This window comes from Sinohyriopsis cumingii, chromosome 15 (genome assembly GCF_028554795.1).
Source record: "Sinohyriopsis cumingii isolate HCF-2022 chromosome 15, ASM2855479v2, whole genome shotgun sequence".
Classification (NCBI taxonomy): Eukaryota; Metazoa; Mollusca; class Bivalvia; order Unionida; family Unionidae; genus Sinohyriopsis; species Sinohyriopsis cumingii.
In genome coordinates, this window is record NC_142975.1 from 68,846,499 (window position 1) to 68,874,086 (window position 27,588).

The following is a 27,588-nucleotide window of genomic DNA, read 5'->3' on the forward strand; positions in this document are numbered from 1 at the left end:
CGTCTATAGTGTTATGTGCTTAACATTAAGTTCGAGATAGTAACGAAAATGAAATGAAAAACTTATAACAGTGTAATTCTATATGTAATTTTTTTTCTTCATATGACGCATGTATTTATGCATATATATATACTTGTTTGCGCGTATGCGTGCGTGCATGCATTTATCTATGACTGACTGTCTAAATGACTTAGTTACCTATTCAACAAAGAGTATATCAGGTTGCTAAGATACATATTATACATATCTTAGGATTATGAGACACATCATAGACGAGAACGCAAGCATGATATATACATCGTCAACTAATGCATTTACAAAATGAGATATATATAAATAGAGAAAACCGTATAGAAATCTCTAGGAAATAAACATAAACAAATACATAAACAAATACATAAACACACACACAAACAGCTGTCATACAACAAAATTTGCGGATTTGACAAGAAGGCTTTGGCCTTTAATTGTTTATTTTTAATGTTAATTTACTACTTACTTTTTATATCATGTTAGGGCATGTTAGTTGATAGTAGGGCACACATTTTATTGTAGAATGAAGCTATGCTGTTTGCGGTCACCAGCATGAGCCTATCTGATACATCATCGTCAATAGACGACATGCAGTCAACCCTGCTTCCAAGAAGTGTCTCCAACAATATATCGTCTTCTTGATTGAATAAGTTAACCCCGTCTCTCACTTCTAAAGAGTCAATCACTCTCTGAAAGAAAACGTTTCGTTCCTCAAGCAGCATTTCGCAGCCTAAAATAAGATGTTTCGCTCTGTCGTCAGTCTCTTTTCCACAGAGTTTGCATTCCATAACTTTACCAACAGGCATGATATATAGTTTCATTACTTCAGAGAGAGGCCATAACATGGATGGAAATTTACGCCCAAGAAACCATATATTACTTGGTTTTAAGTCCAAATGAATGTTTCTGAAGTGAATTAAATCACCCCTTAGTTCCATATTTGCTCTCCAGGTAGTTTCTTCATGGTTTTGAATAATATCAATAATATGTTGATTCCAAACGAGTTTTTCTTCAGTTTGTACTCTTGCTGCATAGTCTAAAAGAACACTTCCCATACCATATTTCTTAGTTATTCTGTCAATATCAGGTATAAATCCCGTCTGTTTTATCGGGTTGTTCAGATACTGACATAGGCGCATAATGAAAATCTTTTTCCAGATAAAAGTCCAATCGCCCTTACACAATCGGTTGAAAAGAGCAATTTCATCCTATCTATGTATGCTTCCATTGACCAGAGTCCTAAGGTACTACTCGTTGCCTCCGTAGGCGAATATTTATCGAAAGCTTGCATACGTCGCGCTGCATATCTCTGGCATAACTCAAGTTCTTCTATATTCGAGTTTGTGATACCTGACCATAGTTCACATCCATATAGGACCGAGGGTAGAATAATTCTTTTCCAAATCTTCAGACTTGTAAGAGGATTCATTCCTCCATCTCTGATACCAATAAAATATAAAGAGTTTAACAAGTGTTTGCCTTTATCACATGCTTCTTTTATCGCGTCGTTTGGTTTTAAGTTGTATTTTAGAGGTATGCCGGCATACTTCTTACTTTTGACTGCCGGAATTGGAGATTTGTCGAGCAGAAAAGAAGGTATACCAGTCGTTTTATTGTTAGTAAACAAGATGGTGCAACTTTTATCTGCACTATATCTTAATCTCCACCTTTTCGCATAGTCGGAAATTGTATCAAGCAGCTGTTGCATTGAATGATGCGAGTTAGACATTACAGTTGTGTCATCTGCTAATACGACACAAGGCAAGTGGAGGTCGACAAGATTTAGACCTCGCAAAGTGTGATCTAATTCCGTGATCAAATCATCTATCATTACAAGAAAGAACCAGGCAAACAAGATACGGCCCTGTCCTACACCCTGCCTAATATCGAAGCGTTTGGACAGCTTGCCCGCATATAAAACAGAGCTTGTTACTCTCTCAAAGGAATCTTTCGTGATGCGCCAGGTCTTCCCTTTGTATGCATGTATGTATGTATGTGTGTGTGTATGTGTATATATATATATATATATATATATATATATATATATATATATATATATATATATATATATATATATATATATATATATATATATGCATGCATGTATGTGTATATATATATATATATATATATATATATATATACACACACACACACATATATGATATACTTCGTTTTCCTTTCAATTTTCATAAAATTGTCACTATTCGCTTACAGTTTATGTTTGAATCAAAAGTTTCATTATCAAAATAATTTTTTATTATAAATGTTAATTAATATGGGTATTGTAATCAATAGTTATTTTCTTTCCCAGACTGATTAATTATTCCCTCATCGTGCGGCCGCCACCTTGTCCAGTGCAATACAGACAAGGCTCATTTTCATAAAATTAGTAATTCCCATTACTATGTTGGTCTTAGATGTCAAGGGACATTATCGCTTAGAAGGGTAATGAACTTTTTAGAGCCTTGATGAACTTATTGTCCTCAAAGAATACAGCTTTCTTTATAACATAAATGAGGGCAATGATCTAGCCATAAATCACGTTTTGTAAGCGCGGCATACATTCTGGATATATCTGCGTTAGTTTTGGATATCCGAGCCATCCTATATTGTAAACAGTACATATAAACGAGGGATAAACCTAATGTGCTTCGGGTTGGACCAGGTGTTTGCCAGTCTGTTTGCTATCCTGTAGACGGCGTCAAGACCTATGATCATTTAAACGCTTTGATCCGATTCTTTTGTGGTCAGATGAACTTTGATTAAAAATACTAAGGATACACCTCTAATAAAGTATTATTATTGTTCGTAATGAAAGATTATCTGACTACAAAAGAAGGCACGTGCATTGGCTGTTGGGGTATGAAGTTTCTCGACAACAACAAAAAAACCGAATCGAGTTGACATTTCGGTAGTATTGTACAACAAAATAGACACCGTCTGTACTTTGCCTATAAGACGAGTCCAACTGTAAACTGCACAGACCAAGATCTGCTGTCGTATAAAGCCCCGGCCGATCTGTGTCAGTCCAGTTTGTTAGAAATAATCAGTAGAACAAAGAACATAGACCTTGATATATTGGCGCATTATGCTATGACAGACCAGGATCTTTGTTGTGTACAATTTGACTCGACTTATAAGAGAGTAAAATACTGTCCTAAAAATAAACGAGGCTCAAGATACACGTGTAATTGCTCAATTACAAATTTATATTGGAGTTAATGATCGTGAAAATCTTGTATGAAACTATTCAATTACCGCGCGCATTCCATGGTTGTGAATCCTGGTGTAATCCCAGCCCTCAGAACATATTTATATTAAGAGAGGGGCCATCGTTTTTGCATTAACCACATGCAAAGAATATAGAAATGGTACGAAGTAATATTGCGTTGAGTTGGGTATTTTACCAACTGAAATCAGCCTTACTGTGACTATATATCTTTAGCGGCCTTATAAATTATCTGCAGTCTATTTTACAAAACAAGTTGTTTTTAAAAATAAAATAAAATAAACTGTACTTATTTCATAAATTATAACCTACTAGAAAAATCTAAATGAGCTATTAGAATCGTTGAAACTTTAAGATCTATTCTTCGTAAAATACAGGATTGAAAATCTGGCCCCGGGTGGCAGAGTGATATAATTGAGATCGCCTTTATCGATCACCACTTCTGTCCGCATGGGTTCGAGTCTGGACTCAGCCATTGTGGGTATGTGAGAAAGCTTGCAAGTAACTTCCCGTGGGTCGGTTGTTCTTACCGGGAATTTCCCGTGTTCTTCTTAGACCAGTTATACTGACCGCCATGCATAGAATATCTTGTGCTGAGAAATGGCGTTAAACCCATTAAACCCCAAAACAAGAACAACAACAAAAACGTCCGTACACCAAATGATGATGCCTTAAAACGCAGACTAATTAAAGATAGATTTCAGAAGATTTTGTTCGATGGCAGTATGATCACATATGTAATATGGGAAGTGGTTTGAAAATTTCTTGCCTTCTTGAGTTGTGTCGAATTGTTTCCATTATTGTGATCACATTTTTTAATCTGTGAACGAGCCTGTTTTTACTCTTTGTCAGGTTCTTGTATCCTGTTGTTCATCATTTCATTGCTGCATGTTTCCTTGCACCAGACCGTGATAGGTTTTGTAGCCATAGTGTTGCTTATGTAAATTTATTGTACGATGCAGATTTTGGCAACACTCTGTTGGAATGATTTTTCAGGATGTACTATTTATTATTAGATATCTTCAAATTATGTATTTACATTTTCTGTGTATCACAACTATTGCGTCCATGTGGAAAAGGTACATAAGAAACGTTTGACTGTGGACTACCCTGATATGTATTTTGTTACTCGTTCTATTTTCTTACAATCTATGCTTTGGGGGCCCCAGGTGGCCAAGTGGTCTAAAGCGCTCGTCTTCATCAATCACAGCAATCTCACCTCTGTCCGCGTCGGTTCGGGTCTCGGGCTTGATCAGTGTGGGTATTGATAAAGCTTGTCCGCTGCTAACCGTGGGTTGATGCTTATTACCGTTGCTTTCCGTGGGTTGATGGTTATTACCGGGTTTTCTCCCGGGTTCTTACTCCAACAGTTGTACTAGCTGCTGAGAAACGGCGTTAACCCCAAGACAATATTTTTACCCAACACGATTGGTTGTATACGAGTGTAAATAAATGTCGTAGGAGACAGAAGGCCGTGACCTCTATTAATACACAAACTCCAAAATCACCATTATGATACTACTTAAGAGTACATCTTTTCTCTTTTATTTCATGCTGCGTGTGCAACTTTGTTAATAAGGACATATTGTGCTGGATATTTTTTTTTTAATTTTCTTTTCTCAAATTGCTACTAAGTTTTGATTGGTTGTACATACGTATTTGTACCACTGATTGTAATCATCGTTGCACAGAAGAAATAAAAACAGCTAAAAACTGCTTAAATGCTAACCTGCTGACGGTTGCTTATTTGCTTTGTTATTCTGAGGTTCATCGACACAAGTAAATTATAGTGCTGACGCAGTTGGAGTAAATTACCCTGTGCAAATACACCACGGTAAGAGCTGACCTAGCCACGATGGTTAGATTCAAACCTGCACTGTTTCGGTCTCGAGTCCAGCAAGCTAACCACTCAGCAACCGCGGTTGCGCAGTAAACAAAAGTTTGTTTAATCACACTATTACATTTTATGATCGTTAAATGTGGAACCTTTAGCCTTGTCAACGAAAGGGATTTATAAATTATTTACATTTTAACGAAATATTAAGCATATGCTGAAACACTGTTCTGGAAAACACTGATCGATTTGCACAGTGTCAGAATCCTGCGACTGTGAAACGGCAGTCCAAGAAAAACATGTTTACTGCCTGCTTAATTTAATTGTATTTAGTTTCCATTTTTCCCTTATGCCACTAACCACAGCAGTGGGGCCGCAGTGGTCTAGTACGCTTGCCTTTACAGATCACTGACTTCTCACCTCTGTCGGCGTGGGTTCAAGTCTCAGGCTCAGCTAATGTTGGTACGTGAAAAAGATTGCCATTAGTTTTTTATGAGTTGGTGGTTCTTCCCGGGGTTTTCCCGAGTTCTTCCTCCACCAATATACGGACCGCCTAGCCTATAATGTGCTGATAAATGGCATTAAACCCATAAAACCAACCAATCATAGAAGTAAGTCTAACCTGACATCGCTTCATGCAAGTGGTCAGCGCTGAATAAAGTGTGATAGTTTAAGACTGGATGTTTAGCATATCTCCAAGGAGACGATATTCATTATTACTTTTACTATGACGTTTAATCATGATATACTCGTTATCTGAATGCTGCTGGCGTTGAATGGTTTTGTTTTATTTTCATGATGTGTATGTTTATTTATGACAAAGACAATGTATGTATGTATGTATGCATATATATATATATATATATATATATATATATATATATATATATATATATATATATATATATATATATATATATATATATATATATATATGTATGTATATATATATATATATATATGTATGTATATATATATATATATATATATATATATATATATATATATATATATATATATATATATATATATATATATATATATATATATATATATATATATATATATATATATATATATATATATATATATATATAGTTTCCAGGTGGCAGGGTCCAGTTTGGTAAATTGGCCCCTTGGCAAATTTCTTAACTTAAGGCTATTTTCAGCTATTATTGTTTACTATTTAAAAATATGGATATATTTGTAAACTAGGTGTTTCGGGCTTGTGTTGTTCTTGAAATTGAAGTCAGGCATGTACACCTGCCATAGTTACTCTGCAGTATGTTGATAGTGAAATACCAATAGTCGGTTAGGAAGATTTTATGATTTTTTATACAAGGTCGCTGATTGCGGCGTTCAATTTGTACATAAAACTTGGTCCCTGCCCCCTCAAGGAAAACTGATAATTTTTATTAGTGCAGTCAGCCACATCTATTATACCTTTCTGTTTCTTTGTGTATATTTAAATAATTTGTATGCATTAGCTTCATTATATTTCCTTCATTTCTCCATATATCACTTAGTGTTGCATGTAATGCTCTTCGGAGAGGGAGGTAACTGTGTTTTGTACCTCAATGTGAGAACTGTTTACATCATGACCAAGTAGCATATTTTGGACTTACTTAAAAAATATAGGAACAAATTGGTAACCATAATGTATTATCTTGCATTTTCTGTAGCTGTCAAGGTTTGCACCTCTATTTTTATGAATATCATTCCCATTTCAATACAGACACACATAAACAATCGTATAACATGTCGATATGCATTCTTAAAAGTAATTTAACTGCACAGGAGCAAATAGACTTCAGAGGAATCATACATAAACATATTGTTGTGAATGTTGAATGTCACCGGTGGAACGGTCTTAGAAATAATGATGTATATGGCATATTGCTTGCTATATTTTGGTGAGAAGAATGAAAGTTTTAGCACACAGACATAGTTTCTACCTTCATGACCCTACTCGGAAGTTGACATAAGAGATTTATATCTCACACTTGGTTGATAATAGGAAATGTCTCGATGTTATGTATATATCTTTACATTTATAGATTCAGTTAACAAAGGGGGAAAAGCTTAAAATTAAGTGGCAGTTTCATGCATTTGACAATGCATACAGTTTCTCCTTTGAAATTCTTATGTTTTCACTGAATGTTAGAAGTACATCAATATCACTCGTTTCTTTTCTTTTTGCAGGTCTCAGTTTGCATGGTAAAATGTTAGGATTAATTGGTTAGTCATGCTGAAAGAAACAGTAGCTTGAATCTCATCCAGATACTCATTCTGATCTAAGTGCACAAGAAAGTGACTTTGACTGACAGATTTAGCTTCCGCGTTTGTTTTATGGTACGTGCTTATTAAAGCCAAGCAGGTGAAATGCTTTTTACCTTGAACTGAATTGTAAACTTTAAATATTTGTTCTATACCATATCTTATTATTTACTATGATTTTGTAAACTCCATAAAGCATTAAAGTCAGTTGTAAGTGATTTGGTGTATGAAAAGAAATTTCTCTGTTAAGTTGTATTGAGTAATTTTATATGTATGGTAAATTTCAGTGGCTATGTATCAATAGGTTATTTGATATGTCACTTTGTACGTTTAACAGGGTCCCACACATCAGTATATCAATATTCCAGCATGTCTAATGTTCACTGATTAAACTTTGATCTCTCCAGATTAGCTAGAATGTTGTTCTAATTACCCCACCCACCCCCAAACACACCCACTGCTGCAATTAGCATCTCCAGACTGATGATGAAATGATAGGAATTGCTTGTTTTATATCAGTCAAAAAGTACTTCTAAAGCACATTATTTACTTAAATGTGTGATTTCTTTAAGTATGCTAGAAGAGTTTATATAAACTTTTCACTTCTGTCGCTGACAACTAACATAACATTTCTGTCATTCCCTCTTAAAATGTAAAACTTCCAAATCTCTTCTTGACATTCATGAAACACTTCAAAGGAATTTTGATTCTGTCCTGATGCTGTGGTGGGAAACAAAGACCAAAAGCACTGTAGGTTGCAAACAATTTGAAATCTTTCAAGAATGCAGTCAGTCATAACTCACAATGTAAATAATTCAGCGCTTTTTGCCGCAAAGTAGTCACTTTTCTAAAAGCATAATACCATTTTTAGTTTTGCGCACAAAATGTTTTCCTTTATACCATTTTACTAGATAATGTATACACATGTCATATGTACACAACCTTTGCCATAAACCAATTTCAGCCAAATTCTTAAGGTGGCAGGGTCCAGTTTCGAAAATTGGCCCCTGGCATATTTATTAACTTAAGGCTTGGTGTGACTTTTTCAGCTACTATTGTTTACTATTTATATATATATATATATATATATATATATATATATATATATATATATATATATATATATATATATATATATATATATATATATATATATATATATATATATATATATATATATATGTGTGTGTGTGTGTGTGTGTGTGTGTGAACTAGGTGTTTCGGGCTTTTGTTGTTCTTGAAATTGAAGGTCAGGCATGTTGTAACGTCGCCCTCTTAGTAAGTGGGGTGGTTAACTGGGTTGGCTGGCGTTATCTACAGGATGACCTCCCTCGACATTATAACCCGGCGGGAGTGAAAGAAGAATGGAATTTCAACAGAGAACTGAGCGAGAATACTGGGAAAAAATAAAGCAATATGAGCCCCCTTTTGACAAGAAAAGAACAAATTTAATCAGAACAAATTAATAACGGCAATTCTAATTCAAGTTAGATTATATCAATATAATTTAACAGTTGTGCCTAATGTGGATATATTTCATCATCATCATAACGAGAGGTGAAAAGAGCACAATGTCCATGACCGATTTGCATCACCTGCCTGTCTGACCGTATATCAACGTCTCCTAGTTCATCCTTCCTAAGCTCTGTGCTTTTCCCCTTCATGGACTTCCTGGTCCTTTTATTCTGACATCGTCCTTCTTTCTTTCCTCGTACTTCTGTTTCCAGACTGTCTCGTCTTTCTCTCAGAAAGCTGTTCCTTAGCTGTTCTCTTTCAGAACTTGTACGTCCTAGCACTAAATATGTCTTTCGTTTTACAAGACAACCACCTGGTCCCTTTCTTGTTTCACGAGGAAAGCACTAATCTCTTTATGCCTTCCCGGAGTCGAGACTGAGCTTCCTCTTCTAGGAAATTTTTAGACTAAAGAATTTCGACTAAGGGCGTCACTTTAAAGTCTAAAGTTTAAAGGGTACACCCTAAATTATTCCGCCCAATCGTAGGCAGCGGTCCCTAATTTTTCCCAAAGAAATCATTCCTTTCATGAGGTTTGGACAGCTCGGAATCTGTGAATGACAGTGCGTAACAATTTCCCTTTGAAAAAATGATAAGTTGACATAGGTTCCTACCAAGCGATTAGGGTCGGTAGCTCAAATGTTTACTTTCCAAGGAGCGTGTTAAGATATCCCGGTCAATTTCACTGGGCCCGAATGCTGTCCTTTTGAAATTTACACTGACATGGGAGAGATGAACTAAGAACGGTCGAAGTAACCCTTCACAAAGACTTTTCTGGCTTAAATGCAATAAGATTTTAATGCTCAATGCATTCAACCTTAAAATTTTCTGTAATTCAAAATTCGACACTTCACACATGTACACCTTCCATAGTTACCCTTCAGTATGTTGATAGTGAAATACCAATAGTCGGCTAGGAAGAAGAGCTAGCCTCCCATAGCAGTAAACACATGGGATTGGGGTGCATAAACTTCTTCTGCTTGAACTGCCATTGACTTCTTTGGCCAAGTGGATAATAATCTTATGCATTGTTTTAATATAGGTATCCAAACATATGGACCTTTTTGACCTCGCTGATTGCGGCATTAAATTTGTACATAAAAACTGGCCCCTATGTTGAATAAAATTAATATAGCATAATTCGAATCAGAGCATAGTAGATTCATTCAGTTTCTCAGTGCAGTCACATGACTGATGTCTGTTACTAGCCTATGATGGAATGTGTAGCATGTATACGATGACCTAACAAAAGTTGTATTGCTCTGGTGTTGGTGTTGTGTGTTTTAACGCCATTTTTCAGCACACGATAGGCGGCCAGTATTAATGGTGGAGGAAGAACCTGGGAAAACTCCGGAAAGAACCACCGACCCACGAGAAGATACTGGCAAGCTTTCTCACATGCCCACATTGGCCAAATCCAAGACTCGAACCCACGCAGACAAAGGTGAGACGGCAGTGATTCGTAACGGAGAGCGCTTTAGACCCCTCGGCCACTCGAGGCCCCCCTGTATTGCTCCGAGAACAACGTCTGGTTTTATCTTCCTGTTAAGCAGCTGACTGGTATGTCCCCTTCTAGCGGACAATATATCAACAACTGACTTTGATCTCCCCTTCTAGTGGACAATATATCGACACCCTGCACCCTTAAATCAGACGATTGTGGGAAACAACTGATAAACAGATGCCATGTAGATTTTCGGTTTCGCAAGTGGCGTTACTCTGATATCGCGGTAATACAGAAACAATAGTTTTACAATGGCATATACTTGTCTTACTGTTATGATCTTGAAGTATATTCTGAACAATAAGTTTGGAAATTGGATACTACTTCAACGGGTCTCAGTCTGTCCCATGTAACCTCGAACAACCGAAACTTATCTGAGAGAAATACAATACTGCATATGTAGCCACTTGAGATGTGGTTTGTGTGTGTGTGTGGGGGGGGGGGGATGATGTGGGGGTGCCTGACCGGATTTCCGGTATGAATGCTTACAACAACATGAGCATGAAAGTACATGTCGGTCATAGACTGTTTAAACCAATCCAGGTCTTACCACGAAAAGTAATAAATCGTGTACGACGAAGCTTTTGCGTTAACACCTGTCAATTGCGAAAGCCACTAGATAACAACGTTAACATCCTTCCTATTTTGACTCTTTTTGCTCCCAAAAATTCGAGCTCTTCCTTCTTGACAAATATGGTGATCATGTGATCTGACTCTTGCATAAAACCATTGTACATTATCAGACGACAAACTGGCTAACAGATTCGTTACAGCGATATTGATTTTAAGAAGATATAGATTTTATATGAGAACATGTGGCAAGGCCATATTTTAGAAAAGTGTGCTCGTCAGCAGTTCTGACATTTTCCTGAAATAAAACTGATGATGCAGAACTAGTAACTTGTGTGTATAAGATAAGCATACGATATGTGGTGATATACAGAAGCTTGCCGAAAACCTCGAATACCGCGATACTAATGAACCTGCAATATTAGATTATTCAAATCTTATTGCTGCACCATGTATTGTGCTCCTCTGTGGATAAACTTTAGTGAATGTATGAAAAGAAAACTAGTTATTGGTTATAATCATAGTCTTCGTTTTCTATTAGGTCTTCTTAGGTGGAACAGTGCCTCCAACATGTTTGTAAATTATAATGTATTCAGTCTCGATGAAATAATAAGAAAGTATGTATTCTCAATGATGACAAGAATAACTAGTAGTAAGAACTGTATATTGAAATCTCTTTGGAACTATGACATTCATTTAAATTCTGATATTATTAATAGATGGAACAAATAACTATTTAACTGTGTCATTTAATTTCATTTTTAACAATGCATGTCGCATTTAATAGTTGTAGATGTATCTGTATACTTGTAGGTATGATATATATGTTCTTTTATGTTTACAATGTTTTAATTTATGTTTATATTTCATTTTAGAGGTATGAACTTTGTAGTCTGAAATAAAGAATTCTTACCTTCTTATCTTATCTTATTGTAAAGAAGCTACCATACATCATATAAAAACCCGTCCTTAATCGAGTTACCATACATCATATAAAAACCCGTCCTTAATCGAGTTACCATACATCATATAAAAACCCGTCCTTAATCGAGTTACCATACATCATATAAAAACCCGTCATTAATCGAGTTACCATATATCATATAAAAACCCGTCCTTAATCGAGATAACATCAAAGAAACAAAATTGATCTCGCAGGATGGATGTCCGTAAGTTCGACAAAAGCATGTACAACTGGGTTAAATTTAAACAGGAAATAAAGGCTGCATGGTTCCTAAACGATGCCTTTATGAGCAGGTGTCCGTATATACACGTGTCTTCAAGCACAGATTTAACTGTAAAACGAACTTACTCTGGACATGCTATTCCATCTGCTGACCCATCTTTAAATTCCATAAACCTTTCGATGATGCCAATGTCGTTTGTCTTTGAAGCGAAACTATCGACGGAAACGCACGACACTATTACATGGAATTTCCGTATGATTAAATGGTTCAAACAGGAATATTTTCCGCCACAGTGCTTCTTTAGTTCAGGACTTGTATCACTGCATTGACACCTGTTTAGACAAAATTGAGAAGAACGTGTTCGAAAGCATTTAGGATTGTTTAATGTTGTAAAGAAGAGAACACACGGATGCATGAATGCCCTTTCAACGATTGGATTTATAGATCCATCAATATAGAAGAATCTTGAAATGAAAATATCTGAACAGCAGAGAAAGGTGTATGTGTGATTTGGATTTTGAACGTAGCTTTAACAATGTTTCAGTCATATCGCTACGACGTCTGCAGCAAGGACGTCATTGGGTGGGGGGACAGGGGCATTTCCCCCCCCCCATTTGCATGTGCTGTAAAATGTAAAATTGGTGTTGCCTATATACGAAAATTAACAAGTCCGTCAAGTTTTGTCCCCCCCCCCCCAAGTGTTCCCACTCCCCCCGAAAAAAGTTGAAATGACGTCCCTGGTCTGCAGTGTATCAGTTTATAGTGATGTTTAGCACTGGGGCATCATGCCGCAGACATGTAACATGATGTTCCACCCAGTCACACTATCCTGACACCAGGCCGACCAGTCCTAACATTAACCTGTTAATGGTGAGTGCCAAGCAAGGTAGCTGCAAGTACATTTTTTTTTAAGTCTTTGGTATGACTCGACTGGGGTTCTAACCCGCGACTTTCCGCATCCGAGCCGAATGCTCCAACAACTTAGTTCACCGGAGCGGTGGAGAGAAACGAAGAACATATGGTTAAGTTAAAAGATTACGTTAAAAGGTTACAGGAAGGGATGCACGAGTGCTTATACTAATTCGCATGAAGAGATGAATTTCGTGTCGGAGGTTTCCACTGAGTGCAGAGCATTATGGATAAAACTCAATTGTGGTAGTTAAGTGTCCAGTCTGAAAGCATTCTCTCAATTATAATGGCCTTACATTTAATCTTTAATTATTCTCTCCACACACTGCATACCGAATCGGTAAAAATGTCAATACTCAGTTGTGAAGCAACGGCAGAGGGAGCCTGCAGTTTCATATTGCGTAAAAATGACAACGACGGAGAGCTTAGAATCTAGCTTACTCCGGACATTTGTAGAATCTCCGACATATCTGATTTTATATATATATATATATATATATATATATATATATATATATATATATATATATATATATATATATATATATCCACACTTTTGTGAACTAGCTTGAAAAATGGATCGATTGACACTAGAACACATCAAAGTCCACATCTTGCACACACACACACACACACACACACACACACACACACACACACACACACATATATATATATATATATATATATATATATATATATATATATATATATATATATATATATATATATGGATATTCTTTTATTGACAGGCAAAAGGGTACATCCAAATTGCTTGCATTTAGCCTTGATCTGTTACAAAACATATCTAGTTGCCGTCTTATTGAAGATACACTGTTATAGACAGACAGATATATACATCTCAATTTCTTGACAACAGACGCGGTTGCCCCCTCAGTGAAGATACACTGTTATAGACAGAAAGATGTATACAGCTCAGTTTCTTGACAACAGATGCAGTCGCTCTCTCCAAGAAGATTAAAGTAGCTAGAAGGCAAACTCTAAAGAGAGCTGGGTTTTTTTTTAATGCTTGGTCAAGTGATAATGAAAATAATTTTTATATAGGTAAGGATGATTTAAAATATTAGTATTATTAATATATAACATATAGGACAACAACTAGATTCGACTACTCGCTAGCCCTATGTACGCTAGTTGAGAAACCCTGTGTTTATGAAACTGACATTTATTCGTCTGTTGAGAAACAGAACTTGAAAAATCTCAGAACATTTTACAACATTACACATATGGAAACTCCTATTGGACTTTTTGAATTTACAATGCGACCTTTCTCTCCTTCTGTTATTTAAATTTAGATTGTATATAATTAATTGTTGTGTTGCATTTTCATGTATGTATTATAATGGAAACTACTCATAATTTATGTTAACTTTTAGTCCCACTCAGAATACATATTAATATGCCTCCAATCCAGTTCTCTTTGTAATTTTTTTGCATTTAAATTAGACAAATCTTTTAAAAAAATTATTCGTTTTTATCGTACTTTAGAGACACGTTTAGTCTTAAGCGTGAGTTAATGTATGCTTGGGAAGAAAATGAAAAATAAGAGATTTGTTACACATTATATTCCTAAGCATGAAGGAATCATATGATTAATAACTATATATATATATATATATATATATATATATATATATATATATATATATATATATATATATATATATATATATATATATATATATATATATATATATACACACACACATCGTTATTAATCATATTATTGTATAAGGAGTGAGCAAGATATAGTACAATCGAGTTATACGGATAATTCGAAGAGCAGTGCAGCGCCAGATGATTTGGGAATAAAAGTCAAGACGAACAAACTGATGCTTACAGTCCCATAATGCAGTGCGAAAAATTTATTGGCCTAAAACAATTTGTTACGGATGAAATAAACGTTAATTGTATACATATTTTAGAACATGTTAGGAAAATGCTAAGAGACAGTAGCCGTTTAAGTGGGCTGATCCAACATAAAGACGAGAAATTAAAACGACTCGAATCGGGCATTAATAAGATCAGTGATTCTGATCTGCAGTTGGAAGCAGACCAAGACGCAATGTCAGAAATAATGAAGAGCCAGACAATGGTAATCGAGAAGCTGAAAGTCGTAAATTAGAAGCAAAATTAAAGCCATAATTGAGCAGATTCGTGGAATTCAGTTTCAACCTACAAGCTTGCTCGCGTGCAAAAATGACCCACGAATACTCCAAACTACAATAATGAATGCAACTGTGGTCGATGACGTCACAGATTTATGTCAGACCAACGAGATATAAAAATACCGGCCTAACCAAAGCCAGGCAACTCATAGAGAATTCAAATTCAACAGTGCCGTTGTCCGACAGCAGATTATGATATAGGCAGCAGGAAAAGGCAAAACAGGTAAAAAGAAGACAGGCGAGGAGTAAAATACAGCAAATCAAGGTTACAAGAAAATACTCCAATCACAACAAATGATTTGAATTCTACGAATAATGCATCCAGATAAAACTCAACGGTATGGCATTCAATGGAGCGAAGGTGGGCCTAAAGAAACGGCCTTTGTTATCTCGTATTATGGCAATATGCAGAGATATTTACTATAAAGGAGTGAAGTAACACATATTAGAATACTAAAAATGTGGGCAAATGACAGAGGAGAAACGTATACAGTTAAAAGCTTGTGTTCCTGATACGCTACTTGGCAGAACCTTGCTCCAGGGGTTTGACCCAAGTTCGTCTAAGTCAGGGAACGGTATGATAGTGATATGACTCTAGGTCTTAAACTATGTATCGGAAAAAGAAATGAAAGCAACAATTTAAGTAAAATTCAAGAACAATTATTTCCCTAAATTACAAAGTGAAAATTTAAGAAGACCTTGCAGTATTACGAATTAAATCTCAAGTAATCCTACGTGTCCTTAACGTAAAAGCCAACTGAAAAGGTTCTGTTCCAATCCTATTCTTTGTTCAGAGTAAATTCAATAAAATACGTCATGGCTATAAGTCAGACTGTTCTAATGATGGGGAGAAGACTGCGCCATCCTTTCCGATACCCCACACCACCATATACCGGTTATTCGAAACAGCCTCCATTTGTTTTCTGAACACGTTATAGCCATACTCATATCCTTTGACTATAATCAGGTCAAACCCACTCAAAAAGCTGATTTCATTATATTTTGGAACTACATTTCCACACTGACAGCCTTACACAACTTTAAATTTGTCAATCTTATAGAAAAATGTATCCGGTACTGTTCGTCCCCCAAAAATGAGCCCGGTACTGTTCGCTGCCAAAAACTATCCGGTACTGTTCGCTGCAGGCATTATCGACAATGTAAGAGCAGATACATAAGTAAAGGTTCCCATGCAGTAACTCCTTCCGGAATTAATGATCGCAGGTAGAGACTATAGGTATGACATTAATCACACGTTTTATCTACTTAAGAAAATACGGGAATTGAAAGACTCCTCTAACAAGTTTCAGGTCATGAAAACTATTAATGGTGAGTGGTATCCGTCATCTAAAATAAACCGGAGACATGGGGAAATATTATGCTCTAGTACGGAGGTAAAGGACACTCATAGCTGACCCATGCTTATCTCCTGAAGGATGAATTACGACCGGACTGAATACCTTGACCACGGACAGTGGAACACATTATTATCGAGCTTATTGACTAAAAGACAAATGTTATTTTTGTATACGTCAAATCATTTGAAGGTATTTTGATTAGGTGCAATCGGAATAAATCTGGGATTTTATTAAAACATGAGTTAAGGATTTAGCTTCGTTTTACAGTTGTCATTTACTTTTTATACCTTTAAAGGGATTATACCAATAATCAAGTCCCTCACCCGTGATGATGTTGATTTTCGGGTTAGGGACTGATATCACCTATTCATTGAAAGCTGCAATTATTCGCAGCTCGGGTTAGGGACTGATATCACCTATTCATTGAAAGCTGCAATTATTCGCAGCCACTTCTGTCTGCACACGTCGTGTACATTTTATACACTTACCGATATTTCTCGTGGCTGTGGAGCTACCGTCGACTGAAGGTTTCTTTTGGTGACATGTACGTTATATTTCCGGAGCAAATTCTATGTTTGTTGACTTGTAAATCCACGTGGAATTGCACAATCATCTGTCTTGTGGCCATTTTTAATTTCGCGCTAGATATGACTGTTACAAATTATCGGTATGTATCTAAAGTGTACGTAGGATGATAGTTCCGGAATGATTTGCATGCAGCACAATTGCGCATTTTCATGAACAGGTGACACCAGGCCCACGTATCGTCCATCAGTATCAACACAGATTTTGTGATTTATCGGATTAAAAAAGGATGTCTGTGTCATCTCGATATCATGTCTTTCAGTTTGCAGAAATATAGGTTTACGTTTATTCAGAAGGGAAAAGCTTCCTAAAGATTTTAGCAAGATTTATCTTTAAATTTTTTTTACTGTGTAACTTTTGCTTAACACCATCTAACCAAGATTGTAGTGATGTCCAGGTAGGTCATGGGGGTGGGGGTGGGAGGAGAGGTTTTGCCCCCTCTCCCCCACCCCCCGAATTTGCATGTGCTGTAAAATTGCTGTAGACTATATACGAAAATTAACAAGCCCGTCAAGTTTTGCCCCCTCCGAAGAAAAAATTGAAATGACGTTCCTGCTATTACTATCTCTCTAATATGTTATTCTTCAGCCTGTGCCAGCGCGTTGATTTTTGAGTGAATTAAGTTTTGCCCCCCCCCCCCCAAAAAGTTGAAATGACGTCCCTGGTGATGTTCCTTTAAACTATATGCATACATGCATGCATAAGTACCTACTCACATACCTATCCCCTCACTATCAACAGTCTATTAACATACATACGTTTTGCCCATCTATCCCTATTAACCTCATGTGGATGTACTTGCAGGCTTATATCCATCCGCCCATTCATAAATATATAGTCTATATACAAATATGTATTATGGCTTTACCATCATCGATACGTTGTGCAATATGGACATTGCATTATTTCGTTTGGTGCTGAAACGTTCTTAAACGCACGATATATGCGATGACGGGAAGAAGAATGCCATAATGAAAGGGTATTTCTAGGAGGCAATTCGTCTTTTAAAAATATTTTATGGCGCTTTAAACGGTCTGAATCTTAATTTATTGTCTTGATAGGCGGCCTATACTAGGTTATGAATGCAGCGAACCAGACCGGTATCTCATTGGCGGATGAATAAGTCCTTACATGAAATATTAATATAAAAAAGTTGAAGGCAAGTATTATGCAAAGATCTAGGATACTGAGGACCTTAAACCTGTATCTAGTGCAGTTATGACGATCAATAAAATGTTTTATGACTGGTTTACACGTCCTCTTGAACAAGCCAAATCCAGATTAATCGCGACAAATTCGGACTGAAAGATAAAGGGGATACAACTTAGGACGATCTCGCTTAGACTTTTCCTGACTTACTTCCCCTATAAAGTTCCTCGTCATAAACTAACTCCACTACTCTAATATGAAGAAAATTTAAAATGTAACATGCAAAAGTGACGTTTCGGTCATTTGGCAATATTATAATGGTTTGCATCGTAGAAATCAGAGTAACATAACTTTCGGATTTGCCCAGATTTTCGTCTACATGTTTTTAGAGATTTTGCATAAGAAGGCAGAACAAGTAACCACGTAATGGATCACATTCCGATGATATCAACCATATTATTCATTTTACTAAATTTAGTCTAGACAAATGTATTAATGATAAAACTTTGTTGTTTTTAATTACATATGAAATTGTGGTGCATTGTCAAAACCTTGTTTTATCAAGCTTGTAAATTTATGGTAATGAATAAAAATCATTATTGTTGTATGCAAGTGACATTGTGATGACATAAAGAAGATAAACAAGAGAGAACCTAATAAAAACAGAAAAACATAATTTGTTCTTTAATTATAACATCATAAATAGCATACATTTCTTCCTTCTTCACCTTAATTTTTTCGGTCTTTTATACTATATTGCACAGAAATATCAGCTCCAACACCACTTTGCACATTGTAATATATGTATATATATATATATATATATATATATATATATATATATATATATATATATATATATATATATATATATATATATATATATATATATATATATATATATGTGTGTGTGTGTGTGTGTGTGTGTGTGTGTGTAATTATGATTTTTAACGTAGCTTTAACAATTTTTTAGTTGTGGTATGGCTCTCTTCTTATCCCCGTTGCCGATACAAAACGACTGGTGCACGTGAGGAAATTTATAGTCAAATACTAACAACATTATTATTGCAACTCACAATAGAAAAGAAATAGCATTCACACGTCATTTTATCAAATTCATTTAAGATTATGTGACCGAAAATATGCTAGAGCAATCGTGTTAATAGTTTGTTTCACAATGCTTTTAAAATGGATTTACAAGAAAAACATCGCACCTGTACTTTGCAAGATTTCAAAAGAAATGTATAGTATGTAACACACAATTAATCTCAGGTGTTAAAATCTGTTCAAGATGATCTTTGTATAATTGTGATTAATCTTTCCTTTTAAAAAGCGAAGATAAACATTTATATGTAATTAATTTATTTGTAGAAATAGGTACAAAACTCGCATTAACTGAAACACCTGGGGTTTTACATATGATGTACAGGTGTGAAAGTGATTGATGATTGCTGTAAAAGGTATCCCGTTTTCAAGAAGGAAGGTAATGATTGAAAAAGGAATCAAATACTACTATATGGTTTTTGAAAATAGGAAAATAATTTATAAGAGTATTTTTTATTTTTATGTTATAATTACTGAATAAGAAGATAGGGAAAAGCTACTGAACAGATTGAAATATAACAAACCTTGCAACGGAAATTTCTTGCATGATTCTATCGTAGAGCGCTTGAAATAGAGTTCAACTGAAGATATACCATCTTAGAAATAATGTTTGTTTCTCTGTTTTTTCTTCATTTCAACAGAGCTTATATGGAGAATTTACAAGGACTGAATGAAGAGAAGTACTTGTATATATTTAAGTCACACACACACACACACACACACACACACACACACACACACACACACACACTGTTACGTATATCTTATTTAATTCACATTTTATTGTTGTGGTATGGCTTTAAAAATGTAGTTTTATTGTACATGCTATTATAATATAATCTGGTTTACGTGATTTGGAAATTTTGTCAGAAAATCTGTTTGATCTAACTCTAATTGTAAACATTTAAGTCTGACCTGGTTCCCGACCTTAATTAAAAATTAGTAACTTTGCGCCATATCTATCTATCTATTTATTTATCTATCTATCTATCTATCTATCCATTCATCCATCCATATATATATATATATATATATATATATATATATATATATATATATATATATATATATATATATATATATATATATATATATATATATATATATATATACACACACACACACACACACACCTTTGTTATAAGCAGCGACTTGTACGGTCAGAGAATAATTTACTTCAGTGAAAAACATGCTGTGAAAAGTTCAAATCAATAGAGTTAGCTTATAACTATAATATAGGCACAGTGACAATTTATTTCTTTAGAAAGTGAGACGCATTTTGCTGTATTCTCTTTGTTTAGTTCTAATCAAGGTAATAACACCTCTGAGTACCAGTTTAACATCTGGCACAGCTGTAAGGTCAGAGGAAGCGAAAATACAAATTTTATAAGAGACGTTGGCTAGGAATAAAATATAACAATAGCTGTTTATTTACACGTTTCTTAAATAAATTTAAAATAACCAGATCATGTACAACAGCAATCGCAACACAATAACTCTTTCCTCCAATAATTGGGTAATGTATATGGTAAAAATGTATAAGAAACTGGCTTCATCATTCAGCTCAACTAGTATAAACATTTCTCCCATTTTCTAGTCATTAGAATATGTAGTAAAATTACCTTCATATGTAACTTGTTGAAGTTAACTTTTGGAACACGTTTTCTGTCTGCTAACAATACGTGCGGATCAAGAAGTATTGTTGGGGGTTGGGGTGGTCAAGGGAATATATGGAGGGAATAGGAGTGGCGAGAAAGCAGGTAAGCGAAGTGTCCATGGGATTGTGGGAAGGAATTTTCTAAGGGCCGGGGGAGGGGGGAGGGGCGAAGCATCCAGTAGCTTTTGCATCGTAAGCTGTTGAAGGGCGTGCATTTAACCATCAAACGGTAAAGAAATTTACTCAAAGAAACTTTGCGGTTGTTATGGCGCGAATTTTCGGGTTGGGGTCCGGCTCTCGCCCCTCCCTGACCCACCTCCAAACCCGCTCCTTCCAATTACTGCAGCACACTCGTATATCGAATGCTTCTGGCAGGTGTGTTTTATATACACTCCAGCGTTCGTGGATACAACTATATCGAATATAACGAGCAGGTGTGTTGCTTATACACGCTCCAGCGTACGCGATTACACCTATAGAGAATGCAGGTGTGCTTATACATACTGAAGTGTACGTGTATACTCATCAGTCTGTTTATAACTGTTAGTCTTGTTATTTCCCAACTGAAGCAATGGGTTTTGAAAATTTGACTATATTATTATCAACAATTGTGGAAACAAATTACTATGTACGATGTGCACAAAACGTTTTCGAGACAGGAAAGCAGCTGAAATTGTCATGAAAATACCGTTTATGGTAACATTCCAATTTATTCCTAACAGGCGCTCGATATCAAATATGCTTTTTCAACAACGCTAATTGAAGAAAGAAAAACTGCAATATAAAAAAATTCAAATAATATGTGCAACTACTACATAAAACCACTTATCTCTTGTTGCAATGCGAAATATCCTTTATTTATCAAGACAGTTTATACAGCATATGAAACCTACCGCAGTTACAGAAACAAGAGCTAGACAGTTAGACGTCGGCCTCTGGACAAATATTATATTCCATATTACCAAATAGCAGCTTGCTATCTGTCACAATACTAAATTCATTAGATATTTATGAAGTCTGTAATCACTACTAGCCCAAGGTTTTCTTTCGCCCCGTGTGAACTATGACTTTCCTCCTTCCCCAATTCATTTCCATCTAATTTTGACGCCCCTTAAAGCCTGCCCCCACCCCATTAGGCTATGTGGTCGGGTCGATCCTGTTTGTTGTTGTTTTAATTTTTTATTTATCAAACTTGTTATTTCCCTTTTCCTTTAAAAGACACATATGAAATAATATAATCTTTTGCCTCAGACAATACAGTTCCGAAATATTTTTTATTTGTTTATATTTTCTTTTGCGTTGAAAGATAAGATAGTTAAAAAGATGGATTTAGTAATTTTTTAGTGCAATTAGTGTTGTAAAACCATCACAGTGTGTACTTACTCATAAGTCGAGTCCAACTGCAAACTGCATAGACCCAGATCTGCCGTTGCATAATGCGCTAACGGACCTGGGTCTATGCCTCTTGCTAGGTGTAATCAGTAGAGCAAATAACACAAATCATGATCTGCCAGCGAATTATGCGACGATAGATCATGGTCTTCGTTGTTTGTATGTCAACTAGACTTAAAAGGTACTATAGACGGTAATCGTGTTTTGCTTTACTTTTTGAGTGTGCAACAGTTCTGTGGAAATCTCATAGGTGTCTCTAATTCTGGTAACCGAAAGAAAACTGCCGCGATTTAAAAGAAGTAACCTAGTAGCGTAATGCCTTTTTTAAAAAAAATATGCCGGTGTTGAATCGGGATTAAATTTATGACTGAAGTGTGTTTAGTCGCGACTTTTATAAGTCTCTAAGTAGGGTTGAAAACAGCTGTTCATTTTGCAGCTAAATGTGAAGATTTACAATTCGTTAAATTTTATGGCCAATAAAAAACCTTTATGAATATTAAGATTAATCCGGTGGACTGAGTTACCCGGTTTATGAGCAGTAATATGATATTGTCAATGAATAGATAATTGGGTAAACTATTTGAACGCAATTTATGATACAAGATTAATCGACAGGTTAGCTAAAATGTTCCGGAACATTATGTTGTATCACCTTCGCTGGACCTTAAATTAGGTATCTCTGACAGGAAACGATCAACACAATTTTAAATCATCGTGCGATTTTATACAAGAGAGTTATACCAGAAGCAGTAAATACAATGAGAAATGTCAGAAAAATTCTTCTCATGATATTAGCATACACCTTTTGTGGTATAATTTGATTTTTATCTCATAAAAATTGATACCATCAATCCCCAAGCAGATTGCCACAAACTGTCTCTCAACCAAAGAAAAAAATACACCTTGTAGCACATTGAGAGAGAGAGAGAGAGAGAGAGAGAGAGAGAGAGAGAGAGAGAGAGTAAATACATGTCACACGTGTAGCTTCATTACTTTGAACGATATCTGAAATTCTTTTGACACTACACCCCTTACACATATATTCAATTTATTTTGTGTTTTTATTCTTTCGAATAAAAAAAAAAGATCGTTACGATTATGCCCATGCATATACACTCAAATTAAATGTGTGTGTCAACATCCATCAGTCTCATTTTCCACGATTTGTCAATAAGAATATATAGAAATCATGTGTACTGGATGCTTATTACCGGGGACCAGTCATGCTAATGATGGATGATTATTGCTGGGGACCAGTCATGTTAATGATAAATGCTTATTACTGGAGACCACTTAGTTAAAGATTGCTGATTATTGCTTGGGACCAGTTATGCTAATGATAGTTGATTTTTAATGGAGACCAATTATGTTAATGATGGTTGCTTATTGCTGGGGACCAGTCATTTTAAAAAGGGACACCTATTGCTGGGGACCAGTTATGTCAATGAGGAATGCCTTTTGCTAAGAAAAGGGCATTTTTTTGTTGTTGTTGAACCTAATTTATTGTTAAAGAAGAATCTTTGGCACAGGTAACATATTTCCACGCTCTGTTTATTCCAGAGCAAGAGTACAGATGTATGTCTTGAATATATTGATTTTAACGTTTTCAAAATCAGAAGTACATAAAATGAATGATGTCAGCAAGGATATGAAGGATCCGGTCTTTAATGTGCGTATAATACATTAGAATACGAATTAGTAGTATCCTTGATAGTTAACCCCGTATTCATGTAAAAATTGTTTCAACTGATACACAGTCTGCAAAATATGCTGCTACGAGAGATAGACGGGATTCCGGAAAAGTGGAAAGGCAACAGTTTAGCTGCATGCACAGAATGTGTCCACAAACCTGCAAACACGATGTGGTGACTCACGTTCCTATTTTGGTCAATGGCGTCATACAAACTGTTAGGTACTATTTGCAATTTTGTTTCCTTGTACTTCGATGAAATAAAAAGAGATGAATATTCAATAAATGTTATTAATTACAAAGTACGCAATGACCGCTAAAGGTCGGCTGCATCTAAATCAAGGACTCGAATAATCTACTTACGGATATTATAGTTTTTATCTGGTTCACAAGTATTTCCGTTATGACAGATATAATGCTATATAATTCAATAAATATAATTATCCAGTTTCACCAAAAAAGTTTTAATGTACTGGGCATGGTTTCGTGTTTTTGATGTGTGATACCATAATAATTTGCAAGGACTTAAATCAATGTGGCGGAACAAAAGTTTTACAGGAACGCGTTCGAATACTGAACTGAAGACATTTAAAAATTTTCGTTGCTTGACTACTATATGTGAAATTTTCAAATCACAGCACATGACCATTTCTGTTTCTATTGAAATTTTATTTCTTACGTTTCGATCAAACTTTTCTGTTTTAGTTTTTGACACTTCTATAGGCGAATGACATTGTGTCTGCTATAGAATGTCAAATGAAGGCAATGTCCAATTAGTTTGTCACGATTAAAGATCAGATCCACAAATTGTCTTGAGCACTATACTTCTGAACTCAGACTGCAAATTGATAAATTATGATTTTTTTTTAAAATGGATAAATATATACTTACAACGTTTGTCGAATTACCTCCCTTTTGCATACTCATCCTATTTGATCTATTTAATGGATTTTTATGTGTCCAGTATTTTTCTTTTATTTATTTCTGTGCTCATGCAATTTGTTAAACAGAAATTGACTCATTCACAGTTATAGCTTGTTGACTGGCAGGATACTTAATAATAATAATAATAATAATAATAATAACAGCAGCAGCAGCAGCATCAGCAGCCACAACAACAACAACGATGATGATGATGATGATGATGATACTAATAAGAATGATAATCTGTCTTCAAACGTTTGCTTGAACACGTGGGAAGAATTTAAATCAGCGGATTAAATGTGAATCACTTGACCTCAAGCGAAATTTTTAAATTCATTCAATTGTGTAGTTTAGTTAATATACCCTCCCCAAGTAAGGTCTTTCTGGGCAATATACTGGAGTCCTCTTCTCCGCCAGCATTCTCATTTACTTCTTAACCCTTTGAGTCATCTTTATAAAACTTTGTAGGATTTTATATCATGGCTATGCACTGTGTTCTTTAACAAAAATGGAGGCTATCTAATACGTAACTTAGGACGTATCGCCATTTTTACTACATATGGTGTTCGTCCACACGTTTGTACAGTTAATATCTTCATAATCTTTTATGTATTTATGTTTAATATATTATAGCGGTGGATATACCATAGGCACGTGCTTACTAACATGTCAGTTTACTTGGACACATAATTTGGTACATAAATCATATAAAAATATTCATTATACTTGTCATTTTTATAACCGAAAATAAATAAATAAATAAATAATAGATAGATAGATAGATAGATAGATAGTTAAGATCGATAGATAGATAGATAAATAAATAAATAAATAAATAAACAGCATGTGAAATTCCAATGCTTGAGTACAACTGGAGTGGGCCCGTTAATGGAAGTACATATTGTTCAGCCGTTGATATAAGTAGTTAAGGGGGTCGGATTAGCCTCAATGGGAATTAGCTTTAAAAACACCCTTGGGTAGGATTAGCCTCAGTGGAAATTTAACATGGAGAAAAATCGTGGGTAGGATTAGCCTCAAGGGAAATTAACATGGAGAAAATTGTGGGTCAGATTAGCCTCAAGGGAAATTAACATGGAGAAAATTGTGGGTCAGATTAGCCTCAAGGGAAATTTAACATGAAGAAAAATCGTGGGTCAGATTAGCCTCAAGGGAAATTTAACATGGGAATAAATTGTGGGTTAATGTACGTACAAGGGGAATTGAACATGGGATTTTTTTTTTAAAAAAAGGGGTAGGCAATTGAAAGGCTATCTCTTTTCGAGATATATGGCTGGCCCTGAAAAGGGCCTTTGGGTTTTCTTCTTCTTCTTCTAATTTCTTCTTTTCCTCCACCAAGTTCTTATTTTATCTCCTACACTCTTCTTCTCTTTCTTTTTTTTCTTCTCCTCCTCTTCTTTCTTCTTCTCTTCCTCCTCTTCTTTCTTCCTCTTTTCATTTTCTTCTTCTGTTTCAATTTTTTCATTCCATTCTCTCATCTTTATCCTTTCCTCTTCATCCTCCTTCTCCTCCTTTATTTCTTTCAACAGATCACTGATGATTACCTTCATTTTTCGTAAATTGTTTATCTCCATCTTCACTCTATGGGGACTATATGAGTAGTGATCCTCGTTTAGGTTAACCAACATTTGCTCAAACATTCCTAAATTGTCCATGACGTTTTGCAATTTTTCCATTTTGTTAAGGTGGTTTGAAGCCATCTTCTTTTTTATTCTTTGCAGAATGGTTTGAACCACGAATACTGTGGGTTCTTATACAAAAAGCGCGGACGTGATTGAAAACATCCCCCAGACATAAAAATTGATCTTACCTAGATCATGACCAAACAACGTGCGGACGTGAAGGAAAACATCCCCACTTTTCTCATTTCATATAATCAAACCCAAACTATACTCTCCACATACTCTAAGAAACAATAAAGAAACCCATAATCTACTATTCACACAAACATACCTGAGCTCTTACAAACACAAACACAAACACACAATCACACAAACACATACCCTCACATTTTTTGAAAAAGAGTTAGTGTTTATAATCACACTACTCTACCTAAACACATTGGCAAATTGATTGTTATTTCTTTTCTAGAGTATTGGGGTAGCCCTGAAAAGGACTGTTTTTGGAACTTCAGAGGCACCTGGCTAATGGTGGCACCTTCCGGGTCTGGCACCACAGACACAACGCCTACTCCAGTCATTGGTCCAATTGACTGAAGTTGTTGGAAGAGCTGACGGGGGGTGAGTGGCTTCACTATCCCACTCCTCCGTTTGCGGAATAGTGAACACTTCTTCTTCTTCCCTTTGTCTTCTTTCTCTTCTATTCCTCATTCGAGGATGAACAATTGGTCTCCTTACCTCTTGTTGTGGTTGTAACTGTGGTGCAGTCATTGCCTGTGGAGGTTCCATCACCCAGGGCTTCACCTCACATTTCTCTATCATGAACACGTGAGACCTTATCCCTC